The following is a 14,800-nucleotide window of genomic DNA, read 5'->3' as shown; positions in this document are numbered from 1 at the left end:
AGTTGGTTAATACACAAAAGTAACTACTAATCTTTAATAGCTAACAAATATTAAAGGAATTAATAGGCATTAAGTGTGTTGATACATAGTAGGTACCAGTAAGTACTGTTTGATTTTAGCTGAGGTATGTCTGGTTGACTCTAGTATTATAGTAATATAGCTTCAAAAACAGGTGGCAGTTCAAAAGTCCAAGGCTAATGCTAACGGACCTCCCCAATCATCGATGCTAGGACAAAGGCCTGCCAGGAGAGCATCTCTGCTGCATACCTATGCCATCGGGGGTATCACACATGTAGGTGGGCAGCATCTTCACAGGGGAGATGGAGTGTGTCTCCTTGTTCATTTGAAGCTCCATCCTCCTCTTGACCTCCAGCAACTGCTCATGGCTCAGTTTTAGAGGCTCCAGGGTCTTCTGGTGGGCTCTTTGTTGATCAGCCAGTCGGTAAGCCATCGCAGTCACCATGGCTGCCCCTTTGCTGCTGCCACCCTCAGAGCCGAGGAAGTGAATGACACAGTCAGGCAACAGCCGACTTACAGCCTTGTGAAGACGCTTGGCAAAACTGTAGCCGCCCAGGTGAGATAAGAGACAGGTGTCCACAGTTAAGGTCAGTGGTATAAATGGTTGCACAATGGCTCACTGCTTCAGCCCAAAAGTTGGGCCTGCAAGAGCAGAGGCTGCCCTCAGCCTTCTCCCTCCACATTTTCCCATGTTAGGAATCCCTGTATAAAACCTCAGATGACCGCCCTGGTGGGGTTTATCCCCCACTGAAAGGAAAGGACACTTCTTGCAAAACACTGTTCCCTATGTGCAGTCACAAAAAATCTCCTCTGCCCAGGAGATTGCAATCAGCCTCTGCAGTCTAATAGAATCAGGTGGCTCTAACATTACCCATTTTTCATGTTCCATAACTCATTTTATTTGAAGATGTAACTTCTTCTGCACTCTCACCTCTCTTTTGCCAATTTCTTCCAACCATCTCAAGGTATCTGAACAGCTAAAGATAACATGTTATGTTTGGCAAGAAACTCTCCAGGTGATGACTGCTTTGAGGTATCGCTCTGGTACTCCAAGTGTGGTCCATGAGCCAACTGCCTCATTGGAGGCTGTGAGATGCAGGATCTCAGGCTCACCTCAGACCTTCTGAACCAGAATCTGCCTCTTAAGATCCCCATGTGATTCATGTGCACATTAACTAATGTTTGGGAGGCACTGAGCTAGGAGATTAGGGGACCTCAGAGCTGAGACCTTCCACAGTGACCAGCTCAGTTAATGATGCCATATTGACCTGGCACTCATGTTAGGAGAAATTAAATGAGTGCAACAAGAGGCATCTTCCAGGTCCCAACTGAAACTTGAATATCTGGATATATATAACCCAAGGGATCAAAACATGCAGCATGGCATCAATTCAATACCCAAATCAGAGGCTGGTAACCCCCAGGACTGAGGTGGTCCCTGGCAGAATACATAGCACATATAAGAACCACCAAGAATCATAAGAGTAAAGAATGAAACTCTGTCTTATAAAGAAGAGGGTGGCCAAGAAGAGTACCCAGCATGCAGGGGAGCTCTGAGTCATCATCAGCCTTCAGAAATCACCTCCACCCACACCAGGAATGACATCCTCCAGTAGCCACTTGCTCCATTGGGAACTATAATTCTACAAAGACCCCCGACACCTTGGGATGAAAAACAGAGCTGCCCAATGGAGTCACCAGGTCCCAGGTACTCTGGGACCTCCTTCACTCCTGGGCCCAACATGCTGACTCACTGAAGGTGTTTCTTGTAGACGGAGCCATCAATCCCAAAGGTGGAGCACACCCTATCCTCACCCTTGCTCTCCTTGATATGCTGCAGCACAGTAGCCAGGGTGGCTGCACACAGGTTGTTTGAGCGTGTGGACACAATCTGGCAGATCCCTTGAGTGGCCACACAGTCCTCCTGCAATGGATTCAGACCCAGCCACACCATCACCTGGTAGGCCTTCCGGATGCCATCCTTATGGCTGGGAATGAGAAAGATAGTGTGTGTGCACTTGTCTGACCCACTGTGGCCAACAGGAGGAGGGTGTGGGTTGGCAAGGAAGCCCATCAGCTCCAGCAAACCCCATCTATCAGTGAGGACACAATTTCTCTTATGACCTTGCTACCTGTTTGTGAGCAGGGTGGGGACAACAAGGAGGGAATACAATGCAACATCGCCACCTTGAGGTATCTTTCCCAGACATCACATACACACACACACACACACACACTCTCTCTCTCTCTCTCTCTCTCTCTCTCTCTCTCTCTCTCTCTCTCTCTCACTCACACACTCACATACAGTGCTAACCTGGCTCATTTTTCCCCCAGTAAGTAAAACCAGTATTTCTTTTCTGTTTGCTAATATGAAGATAAGACCTGGTTCATGGACCTTCTGCACTCTTTTCATTTGCCATTTACTTGTCTTAGGGTAAACAGACAGAATCTCTGCCTCTATAAACAGTCACCTCTAAACATGTGCCAGCTGTGCTGCCCATCTGTTCTCTCTAAAGCAGCCAGAGTTTGTCTGTGTCTGAAGATGGTGGGAAAAGGTAGGTGATTTGACACCATAAGTGCCCTTCTCAGGGGAGCCAAATGCCTCACTAGATTGAGTACTATCATCCCCTTGGGGTGTAGCAAGTTTAGCCACTGTTTAAAGGTTCCACTCAGAACAAAGTCCTTGGAATGCTTTCACTGCTCCTTTTGGCACTGAAATCACCTCCTCTCTCTATCTGGTTCCTCAACTAATAGGACCCCCTCTATTCACATGAGGAAATAGCAATAATGGAAAACTAGCCCCAGCTATCAGGATACTATGGGCCATCCTCACTCCCACCCCCGGGCTGGACTAAGAGTGGGTAAATATATCTGTGGGCATCCAAGCACCTATTTTTCTGTTTTGAAGTAGGGCTCAGGGTAGTCCCTTTTGAGAACTGCTGATAAGAAAAGACATGTCAGAAATTCAGGAGAAGAACAAGGAGATAGATGCAAACAAGTGTTAAGGTGCCCCCATTAATGCCTCCAGGATTTAACCCAGGGCAACAGCCCAAGTCCCTGCATGCGCAGGCCAACTGTTTCTAGAACCCTGAGTCACTTCATTAGCATCACCCTCAAAATCCACAGGAGCACAGACAAGTAAGTAGAGTGAATTCACAGACCCACCATGGGTAACCTTCAAGACCCTATTGTGGCCAGGTGACATGGAAAATGCCTATAATCCCAGCAGCTTGAGAGCCTGAGGCAGAAGGATCATGATTTCAAACCCAGCCTGAGCAACTTAGTGAGGCTCTAAGCAACTCAGCGAGACCTTATCTCTAAACAAAATATTTTAAAAAGAACTAGGGATGTGGCTCAGTGGTTAAGCACCCCTGAGTTCAATCCCCAGTATCACCCCCCCCCAAAAAAAAAGGCAATCATGTGGACCTCCTGCTTAAAGAGTCAAAAGCCAATGCCTCATCCATGTTCTCCAAATGCCTCTCCCCATAACCAGACACTCGGTTATGGGGAGAGGCATTGGGACCAGAAACTTACTCTTCAATATCTGAGACATCTTTGGTTTCAAAGCTGCCTGTGGTGAGCAGTTCTGGGCTGAGCTTCCCCTGGAACAGCAGCTCTTCCTTGGCCATCTTCACCAGGATGAGCCTTACCAGCTCCCCCATGTACATCCCACTGATCATCTTCTCAAACCTGCAGGGAAATACAGACCAAAGCAATAATACCCCCCCACCGTCCATGAATGCACAACTTTCCTAGGGAGGCAAGACACAAATATGTGAGATTCAGCATGTTTTAGAGGACAGTATGATTAAGGATTAACTTTTTCAGGTGTGTGTCAACCTGACAGCTGGGGGGCTGCAGGAACTGCGGGATTAGGACTGACCCTCAGGCTGGTGAGTCTTTAACAATGGGAAAAAACAGGACTTAAACAGATGAAACAACCAAGTGTATAGAACATTCTGGACAGACTGAATTTTAGGTAATTTAATTTTGTGTAGGAGAATGTTTTTTAAAATTTCTTCTCTCAAAAAAAAAAGCTTCTTTGAAATAGAATCTCACGTAGAGACCCAATATTTTTTTTCAAGAGGAAAAAAAATTCAACCTGATTAAACATAGGCACAAGCCTCTTTAAGGCAATTTGTGGATTCCTGAGAAAATGGTGGGGTGGGGAGACAAGTTGGGGCAGGAAGATAGTGAGGCAAGATTACAAGACCAAATTAGAACAGCTCTCAAAGAGTCTGGGGGTAAACACAATCCAAGTTTCAGAGCAGGCTGGTGATAGAAGAAACATGTTTTAGAAAGGCAGAGATCAGCTCCCAACCTGAGGCAGATTGGTAATTTAATTTTGCAGCACTAGGTGACACTGTTTTCTTTAGAAGTCTTTCCAGCGACGACTATGTGGCAGAGGAAACTCAATCTCTTTTGGGCAAAGAAGACCCATTGGTCTCTCAGAAAGCCTCTGGGTCTTAGAGAGAGGAGGCTCCTAGGGCTACTGGTACTGTCTAGGACTGGCTTCAGTGACAAGGAGGCCCAGAGCAGGGGTGTGGAAGGGACTTGGACATTACCTACAAAGAGACAACTTAGGCCAAGTCGGAAAGCATTGGAGCTAAGGAACAGGTGGCAGCATTTGTTCCGAGCACAAGGCACATTGAAAATGTCAAAGCACCAACATGGGCACCTGCCTTGGGAGTAACCTGGCTTCAACAGTGAGGATTCCACATCTTCACATGTGAAGCTGGTTGTATAGAAGCTAAGGGAAACACCCCCAGGGCAAGCGGGTCTCTACAGTGTGATGTCATCGCTCATGATTTTGGGGCTACCTCAGCTGACAATTTGAAAGATGACTTCTCAATCTTTTTTTTTTAATGGATAAACCAGGAATATGCTGTCAAGACCTGGTGGGGAATTTTGTCTTTTGATACTTCAAAGGGTACAGGGCTCTTTGGAATGACATGGGCATGTCTCATTAATGGAGGCAGGCATTGAGTGAGTGACTTCTCAGCTCATAAACCTCTGGCCACCTATGGCAGACACAACCGGTATGTTCCTAAGTTCAGGTAAATGGACTCACATTTCAACACGTTAAAAAAAAAAAAAAAGCTTATGACTTAATGAAACCAAGCTTTGAGGAAGAAAGGACTCCCCAGTAAAGCAAAAGGCTGCCCACCACTGACCTGGTATATAGGGCTAGTTTTCCTTTCTAAATAGAGATTTGTGCAAAAAGACTTCCCAAAACAGTCCCAACACCAAGAAGACCATAGAGATGCTGCATTGCTCAAAATGTTTTGTAACTATGTTTAGTGCTTGTAGCAATCCAGTCTCAACATCTTCAGAGACATTTGGCAAACGTGAGAATGAAATAAGGTTGTGTAAGAGTCGAAAATAACATAAAACCAACTCTGACCTGGCTGGAGTGTAGAAGATTCAGGTCACAAAATGCTGGGGCCTTTTATCCGATCTACTTCGAGATTATGGTTGGGCCACAGACCAGGGGTGGAGCCCAAAAAGGCTTCTGAGAAGCCAGCCTTTCCATAAGCCTTAATCAGTCTGCAACTGAAGCAGGAGGCCCTGGGACTCTGTGGGTTGGCAGTGAGCAGCGATATGATATAGCCTGGTCCTTTGTGGGGTGCAGTGGTTGAGAGCTACTAAGGGGCTTTTAAGAACTAGGATATGGCCTTCCAAAGTGAATGTGTTGAAGGATGATTGGGTTTATCACTCACGCTGGTTTTAGAGCCCTCTCAGCAATTTATATTCCCAAATGTTCCCATAATTGGTGGGTACCTTGGCAAACTTTGGGGGACAAAGTAAGACTATAGAGATGACCTGAAAACAAATGCCCTGTCCCTGAGAAGCCCCAACCTCAGTTCCCAACACACACCCCCAACCCTTCCCCCCAAAGGCCAACTCACAGTTGCTTCCCAGGGTTCAGTGGTCCATCTCTTGGTCAAACTCCGTGCAGATGTCATTGAGCACGCCATCGTCCCCAAAGGCCCCCCACTCCATGTTGATACACATCCGCCCCTCGTCGCCCTCCACAATGTCGATGTGGTACATTTCCTCCATGTAGCAGGCATTGCTGCCAGTGCCTGACCAAAGCAAGGAACTGCTCAAGCACCTCCCTATGCATCCCTCCCCTGTCCCCATCTTCCTATCACGCTACTGTCCAAGGCTGCTCCATATTAGGATCCCTTCCTGCAGACTCCTGGACTACCCAATATATGATCCAGAACTCTACTACCCCAAGCTCCACAAGCCTTGGCTTGGCCTTCCAAAGAAACTACATTGTTATCTTCAAATATAACCCAGTCTACAGGTCACTCCCTTCTTTTCATCCCACTCCCCCAACTGCACATCCGGCTCTCATACCCAGAGCTCACTCACCCACAATGAGACCAATCTCACAGTCTGGTCATCATAACCACAAGTCATCATGATCCCAACCATGTCATTCACCACAGCCACAATGTCAATATCAAAGTCCTGTATGAATGAAATGGAGGGTTATGACCTTCACCATCACATAAGGGATGGATACAGGATGTGAAGATGGAAAAAGAGCAGCAAGACACACAGCTCAAGTGCAACAGGCTTACTAACCCAACTCAGAGCCAAGGAAGGTGCGAGCTGGAAAGCTAGATCCACACCCAGGTGAACATCAGGCAACTCACTCCCACCCTGCTTGTTCTCATTGTGGAGAACCATTTTCCTGACACCAGCCCTGTGGTCTAGTTTGTAGCCATTACTGCACTAAGAAAAGTCAATCTTGTTGGCTTCTTCTACTTCTCTTTCTTCTCCCTCTCACCTCCCCTCTTCTTCCTTCTCTCTCCCTTTTTCTTTTTCTCTCTCTCCCTCCCACTCATATGACAGAACTTTATCTTGTCCACTCTCGGCCCCATTGTACTGTCATGTCACCATTATGCCAACTTCCTTACTTGAAATGATATGAAGTCTTCTTCAGGACTGAAGGTTTTTTCTTGCACCAAGACTAAGATTACTTTCCACCATGTTAATATCAAAACCCCAAAGGCATCTGATCATATATAAAATTACTGTGTAATAGCAGAGAAGAAGAATACCTCCCCTTAAGCTCTACAAAAGCTTCTCAGGCTGAGTTTGAGCACAGACTTCAGGGTGAATCCCAAAGGGCCTGCACACCTGAGGTCCCACCAATCCACACTCACCCCTCTCTGCTGGATGGCCTTCCGGATCAGAGCCACCACGTTTTGCCTTTCACACCACTGGACTTGAAGCCCTTGGTCCATGAGACCAGGAAACTCTACTACAAAACAACTAAGGAATGAATATTGATTTTCTACAATTTAAACACAGGCCACATTTTGGCAGGCATCATTAGTAGAGCTCTCTGATGCCCAGCTAAAGTCATGATTGAATTTGTAGACTGTCTCCTGACTAGCGGAGGAAAAAGAAACTCAGGATCCTCCCAGGTTCAGGAAAGGAGATCAAATGAGTGATTCCTTCAGGATTTACTACCTCTAAGAAATAGAAGGAGCAAACTTTAGACTTGGCAAAATAAGATATGTATATCCTTGAATCATTAACTCATGAAGCAACCTTCTTCCAAGACCTTTCATCAAAACACTCAGGATCAAAAGAGTTCCTAGCTTTTCATTCCTGTCGCCCTGGGTGGGATTGGGACACTGTGCAATAGGTGTGAAATGCAGAGTAACAAAGAGCACCCACCTCCCCGATACTTTTTCACCCCTCAACACCTCCACACACGCACAGTCACCTGGAGCCCAGAACTCTAAATACTGAATCCTTAGCTATAAAATCCCTCAGTGCTACTGCCGACACCACAGCAACAGATGGCCACCACGGCGTTCTTCCCAGTCCTCCCAGCTCCAGAAGCGAAGCAATGCAGCAAGTCTTCTGAAGAACCCATCTTACTTCATCTAGTTTACTCTGGTGGCAGGTGAATGAGAAGGTAAAGCCCAATGGGAGCTTCTTGTCTTTAATTTGGAGCTTATCCATGAAGTTGGCCAGGCATTCAGCACTGTGGTCAAATAGCTAAGGACACATGATACAGGAAGATGAGCTGGCAGAATGGCAAAGAAATTAAGACCTTGGGCTCACAAAGGAATTAGTTGAATTTGTATCAGATCCTCTTACTCTCTGAGTCTTCATTTGTTTTTCATCGAAGAAATGGGAATGGTAACTAGACTGCCCATAAAAAGTTCCCCAAATGATTAAAAGAGTCAGTTCATATAAGGGCTTAATACTAGTTAGTACTCATTAAAAGCTGTCTTCCATTTAGACTATTTATCTAAAATCTGTCAAAATAACCCTGAGAGGAAGGGGTAAATCGTGGCCAAAGTTATCAGAATGTCCTTGCACGCCCTACAAATAGGACATCCTTTGGTGGCCCTGGCAGACCCCCCGGACACAAATTCCTAGCCAATTATCTTACCAGAAAGGAAAGTTCACCTCACCATCAGGTAGTACTTCAGCATCCCTGTTTCTTGTGACTGGGGGAGAGGTGGAACATTCTGTGTTGGCATTCTATGAACCAACTTAGCAAAAATGAGTAACTTTTTTCTATTTTTTCCTCTTTTCTAGAAAACTAATCACCTAGGGGCAATCCAAAGAAGTTATCTTTGTTTTCTACTTTCAAAAACGGAATACTCAGTTCTCTCTGAAGAGCAACAAAGAATAGGGTTTTGTTGGTGGGCACTCTCACAACTGTGATCACACTGAGCAGGACCCACAGCTCCTCAGCCCTGGAGAAAGCTGCATTCACAATGAGCCAGGTTTTTAATCAGCCCCTCCAAAAGCCCCCTGACTTCCTTCTTGGCCATTCAGCACCCTCAAAGAGAAGTTGGTGACCTCCAGATGCTGAAAGGATGAGGTCAGAGGTTTGGGAAACAAAATATAAGGAAGAGGCTGAAGACATTCCAAGTGCAAGGTTAACCAGGTGGCAAAAATGAAAAGCTAAGTGGGGGAGGGGGAAGTGAAAAAGAACAACTATCTTTTCCTTAAATAGGAGAAGTAGAAAGTTACCTTCCCCTCACCAGCCCTTCCCCTCACCAGCTCCCTCTCTAGATGGGAAGGCAGAGAAGAAAGGCAGTGAAGATGCTTTAACTAATGCCCTGCCCAGAAAGTAATCACTGGCCATCTGGGGCTATTTCAATTCATTAGAAAATAATAAAAATAAAAAAATAAAAATTCAGCTCTCCAATCACAGTAGCCCCACTTCCCAAGTGATTAATGCCTCAAGAGGCTGACAGCTACAGAATCATGCAGGCCAGATAGAGAGCAGTTCTACCTCCGCAAAAAGTTTCCTTGGCCAGTGCTGGGCTCTATTTTGTATTTTATTTAGAGACAAGATCCCACTGAGTTACTAAGCACCTCACCTTGCTGAGGCTGACTTTGAGATCACAATCCTCATGTCTCAGCCTCCTACCTTTTTTTAAAGTGGAGAAGAGGAGATTATCTGCTTCCTTGAACTGGAAGCCTAACCCCTTTTCTGTTAGCTGAGGACCTACAGATAATATGCTGAGAGAAAGAGCTAACATCTTCCTGCTATAAAAAAAGCTCAAAGGGCATCACTGTGAGGAGTTTGAAAGTTTTTCTTTTCTTTTTTGGTCTAAGGATCCACTCTCTCACCTTCCCACAAGACACACCTTAAGTGATTGTAAGTGGCTACTATTCAGGTTTATGACCTACTGCTTTGAAATGGAAGTGACGTGGCAGAACACAACTTCCTTTTTGGGGGGATAAAACTCTTTGCACTAAAAATCATTTTGACTAGTGTATCAGTAAGAAGGTACTGGGAATTTGTTTAATACATCCCATATTTTCTCTCTTATCAACTTCCCCAATAGAAGAGCAGAATTGCCTCTAGAATCTTACACAGGGACCCACTCTGCCCAGGTTGAGAGTTCCTCAAGAAACCTCTGCAAGTTAGGAGTTTGGTAAATTGGTCTTGGTTTTAACTAAATTTGCATTTTAAAAATCCATTTATTTTCCTTTACTTAAAATACTCATACATAATACCCCAAAAGGGGTGTAGGAAAAAAACAGCACCATTAATTTATAACAATAAAATAACCCCTTAGATTTCCTTTCAGTATTTTTTTCAAATACTTTCTGTCATTTTAGATATATAATATTATTTCTCTTGCTTAGGGCAAAATCAACACCCATATTTTCTTCTAGTTTTATTTCTGTTCCATTTTTATATAGTTTTATTTCATTGATTCCAAACCTTCCTAACAACCCAACAGTTTTTCATTTCCATGTAGGTCTCATACTCTTTGGTTTTTGTTTATTAATCTGGGCTAAAACATTTTGCCTATGTATATACATGAAGAACAGAAACTAGATGGTTTAAGAGATTTCCAGGTAAGCTTGCCAAGGAAAATTTCACTCAGATCATAAATGTTTGAAATGAATTCTCTTTCTGGATTGGCATAGATACTCCACTTTGTCTGCTGGAGTCCCACACCCTTGCCAGGCCCTGGGGAGGACTCTATAAGGACTGTGAGGTCTTTATGCCCCTCATGGTGAAGGGTTAGCAATAGGCTACAAAGATGTGATGTGTCAGATGACATAAAAATCCACCCAACACATCTTCAGCGAACTGCAAGCACAGCCAAACTTCAGGTGTGATTTTTGGTTTTGTCTTATTTACTTGATTCTCAAGTATTTATAATCTGAGGGATAAGGCTCAGAGTGGGTGAGGGAGGCAATGGGAAGAAAAGATGACTACATCCCCCATGATGGCCACAGCATCCTGGAGCAGAGTACAAAGAAGTATAGAAAAATAGTTAAGAGTGCCAGTTTATGGGCCAGGTTGTGTAAAATACTTAATATGCATCCTCCTCTCCTCTAATCCTCACCACAGTTTCCATACTCTCATCCCTCTCTTCAGATGAATACACTGATGCTCTGCCAGGTGCCTTCATCACTTGCCCCAAATCCCTCAGCCAGATTGCCTGAACACAGGGGCCCAACCTCCTCAACAAAACAGCATGGCACAGGTAAATGGGGAGCCAGTGGAAGAGACTCACCCCTCTGTGTCTCCCTGACTTTATGCTGGAGCCATGTGACACCCTCCACAGAGATAAAATGCCCACAATCCCAGTGACCCAGGCTCCTTCTCAAACACCAGCATTCAAGCAAGGAAAATAGGTTTACCCTCAAGGCCACTCCCAAAGTCAAATAAAGGATCTAAAAAATACCTTCCTCACTTGCTCTGCTCATAATCAGGAATTCCTTTCCCAGGAGTGGCCTGGTTTGGTAGAAGGAACAGGGAACAGAATTCTGAGGGCTGTCACCTCTCCCAAGCCTTAGGCCAAAGATGTGATAATACTAAAGAGCATTCTACTCCATTTCTCCTCCATGCATTCCTTTTATTATTGAGCACCTGTTGCATATAAAATGTGGCAGGAAGAGCCAGGCTCTGGCCGACAGGGATCCCTACAGCTGTGCTAGTGTCCAGGAATGTTTTCATGATAGTGTCTCCAATCTGAGAGCAGTGGGAGAAGGTGCAGAAAGGACATCTCAAGGAAGGCATTCGTAGACCCTGAGATAGAGGCCATATCTGAGTGCCACAGCCTCACATGATGTCCTCAGGGATGGCGTAGATCTGGTTCTCCATCTCAACATTCTGGAGCACATTGTCCGTTACTCTCACACGGAGCACACAGAAGTTGGTCCCTCCAAGATCCAGAGACAGGAACTCTCCGTGTTCTAAACACAAAGAAGGGGACACTCAGTTTGGGGAAGACAAAGTGAAACTGCCTCACAGAGACCAATCAAGACTTCAAACCCCAAGTCCCTTCATGGACACTGGCCATCTATAGGTGACTGCATGGCCAAGGGATTTTACTTCTTTTCTACACACAGTTAGATTTGATCTTCTTAATCTTAAGCACTTTTATAATTTACTTTTACAATTCACATCAACAATGAGGCATTTTCACATCCAACAATAGGGTGCTCAACCCCTCAAGACTGACTTTCCTAAGGGATTTCTGCAAGTCCTAATGGAGCATATGGACCCCAGCAAATCCTGTGCCAGGCATCCAGGCCTCAATTTTGTTTTTAAATCCTCAGAATATCCAGAAGGTCTGAGCCCTGTACCTGTGCCAAATTGTGACCACCATACAAAACTGCCTAAAAATGTTTGCATGCTACTATGGTGATCTCTTACTACAGAATCAGAGTCACATGATGGAGGAGAATGGAACAACTGTCTATGAACTCAGTGGCCTAACAAATAAGCCAACCAGGTGCCCCTAGAGGATCTCAGGCTTATTAGAGTGTGGGAGGATGCTGACCCCAGAATGTGAAAGACATGAGTTAGGCCACCCAGCTGCTCTACTCAACCCCCAGAGCTGTAAAGGAGTCAGAAAGGGGACAGTAGATCTCTAAAACTTCCCAAAGACACAAATGGGTCAAATCTTCACGTGCACCAGAAAGGCAGAGTTCTTTCCCGACAGGAAACAAGCAGTGCAGACAGGAAACATTCAGATTCTGGATAATAATACAGCCGGCCACAGGGAAGTGGACCATTGTATGGCACAGAATGAAAATGCTGAAGAGGCGAGGAGCCCAGATCCAGGGCTGGGAAAGAAGGAGGGCTCACGTGCAAGTGGCCTCCTCAACCCATAATGGCTCCTTGAGTCTTCTGCTGCCCTACCACACAGCATTGTTTCTGGAAGGATACAGGGTAATTTCCTGAGAAACACTAATTGACATGTTTGTCAACACTTAGCCTCTTTCTCAGTGGAAGCCAGCCACTGAAATAAGGTGCAATGATGGAGGGTCGGGTACTGTGCTTGCTAGATGAAATGAAGGGCTCATTCTGTGCCCAGGTCCCCTCAGCACCTTCAGCTCTATGGCCCTGAGAAAAGCTAAATCTTGCCAACTCCCTGACAACACTACCACAGAGCCTGAGTGCAAAAGGGAAACTGGGAGCAGACAAAATGTACTGGAGATTTCTCAGGATTCACCTGTACACAACCTGCTGTCAGGAGGTATGACACTGGTAGACAGGCTCTTCTGCCCATGTTACCTACATGGAGAATCCTGGCGCAATCACTTTTCATCAAAGACTGGTTTCTGAGCCTCTGAGCCTCAGCTGCCTCATCTCTAAAATGGGAATAGCATACTTCATGGGATTGTGAAGGGAAAAAATAGATGTTATGCCCCCAGCACTATGCCAAGAACTTAAGGAATGCTCACTAGGTCCCAGATATGTCCTATCCAGGCTCTCAGAAAACACTGCCCCACACGTATGCTGAAGAGTCTCCCCAGCCCATGATGGTAGAGAAGACTATAGACATCTGTCCAAGTCACTGGAAGCAGCTCCAGTGACTTCAGCATTCCTCCTGAGGACTAATTTTCCATTCCCTGCTGGCATCTGGAGGCAGCCTCATCACATACTACAGCTGCCAACTCACTAAAGCAACCACCCGTCTGGGGCAGTTTTGCCCCCTTCATGGCCATGGGTGACTTTTCCAGACACTCTTGTTCTGAGCCTCCCCTGGTAGTGGGACCTCAGCCAGATTCTAGAAAACATGATGTGGTAGTTGTCATGAGGGATGAAAAGGAAAATCAAAGATGAACTGCCTCATCAGCACTCTGAGGCCCAGGGCACACATGATCCACTGAATCAGTGACCATGGGGACGAAGCAGCCAGGGCTGGCCCTGGTTCCAAGGCCAGCCCAGCTGGATTCACTGCAGGGGCACAGCTCCATCAGGAATGTGGTTTTGCCTTATTTTCTGTTGGGCTAAAGGAAACCACAAATATAAAGTACTGTCAAAAATTCTGTTCTAAGAAGGAAATGTCATCCCTTGCTTTCCTCACAACAGGCTCATCTGGAGCAGACATCTCTCTTCATCCTTCCACATTTCTACTCCCTGTGACCCCTCCACAAACACCATGATCCCAACTATCACAGCCAAGGACTACTTCTGAGTCTGGAATCTGAGCCTGCACAATGACTCCATAAATTCTAAGGTGTTCTCTTCATGACAGTAGACAGACCCTTCTTCTAGTGCCCATATCCACACCATGCATGACAGTCCTCCATGGTTCAGTGCTGGACCATACAGACAGCAGACAGACCTTGTGAATTCTAGCTCAGTGAGTGTATTGCCCTCGTGGCATGAGCACACAGTGTCCCGTATTATGTAGCAATTAATCTTTGCCAATCTGCTAAGTCAAAGTGATATCTGATTTTTTTAAAACTTGGTTTCTTTCATTGGTATAAAGTTAACATTTTGAAAGGTTGAATGGACTTTCTTTTTCTGTGAATTATCTGTTCATAACTTTTGTTTTTGTTTTTTTTTTAAGATAGTCACAATTATCTTCAGATGCTAAAGAAACTCTTTGTATAGTAAAGAAAACAACTTTGATGATTACATACTTGCACTTATTTTTCCCTAGTTGGATGTTTATCTTTTAATTTGATGCATGCTATTTTCACCCATGCAGAAAGATTTTATTTTTTATATTGTCAAAATATTCATACTTTGAAGATTTTTAGTGTCCTATATCTAAAAATTCTGAAGAATAAAGATTGTATTCAGTTACCTCCCTTTCTAGATCTCTCCAATTCCTGCTAAACATGGTCACAACTATTCTGATGTAAGGAGGCAAGGGATCATCAAAGGTTTCTTTAATCACTGAGCCCCACAATTGCCAGTTTTTTTTAACAAGTTTTCTCTAAGTTGCTTAGGACCTTGCTAAGTAACTGAAACTGACCATGAACTTGCAATCCTCCTGCATTAGCTTCCCAAGAGACTGAGATT

The 14,800-nt window shown here is 45.0% G+C and overlaps 1 pseudogene; it reads right to left on the bottom strand.

Moving 5' to 3' along the window:
* LOC144371297 (hexokinase-2-like) overlaps nucleotides 1–13,491 on the bottom strand; it is a 15,977-nt pseudogene extending 2,486 nt beyond the window's left edge.
* Between the last annotated feature and the right edge of the window lie 1,309 nt (nucleotides 13,492–14,800).

Source organism: Ictidomys tridecemlineatus, chromosome 16 (assembly GCF_052094955.1).
Source record: "Ictidomys tridecemlineatus isolate mIctTri1 chromosome 16, mIctTri1.hap1, whole genome shotgun sequence".
NCBI lineage: Eukaryota > Metazoa > Chordata > Mammalia > Rodentia > Sciuridae > Ictidomys > Ictidomys tridecemlineatus.
The sequence above is the reverse complement of the archived record's forward strand: the minus strand, read 5'-3'. Positions and strand labels throughout refer to the sequence as shown.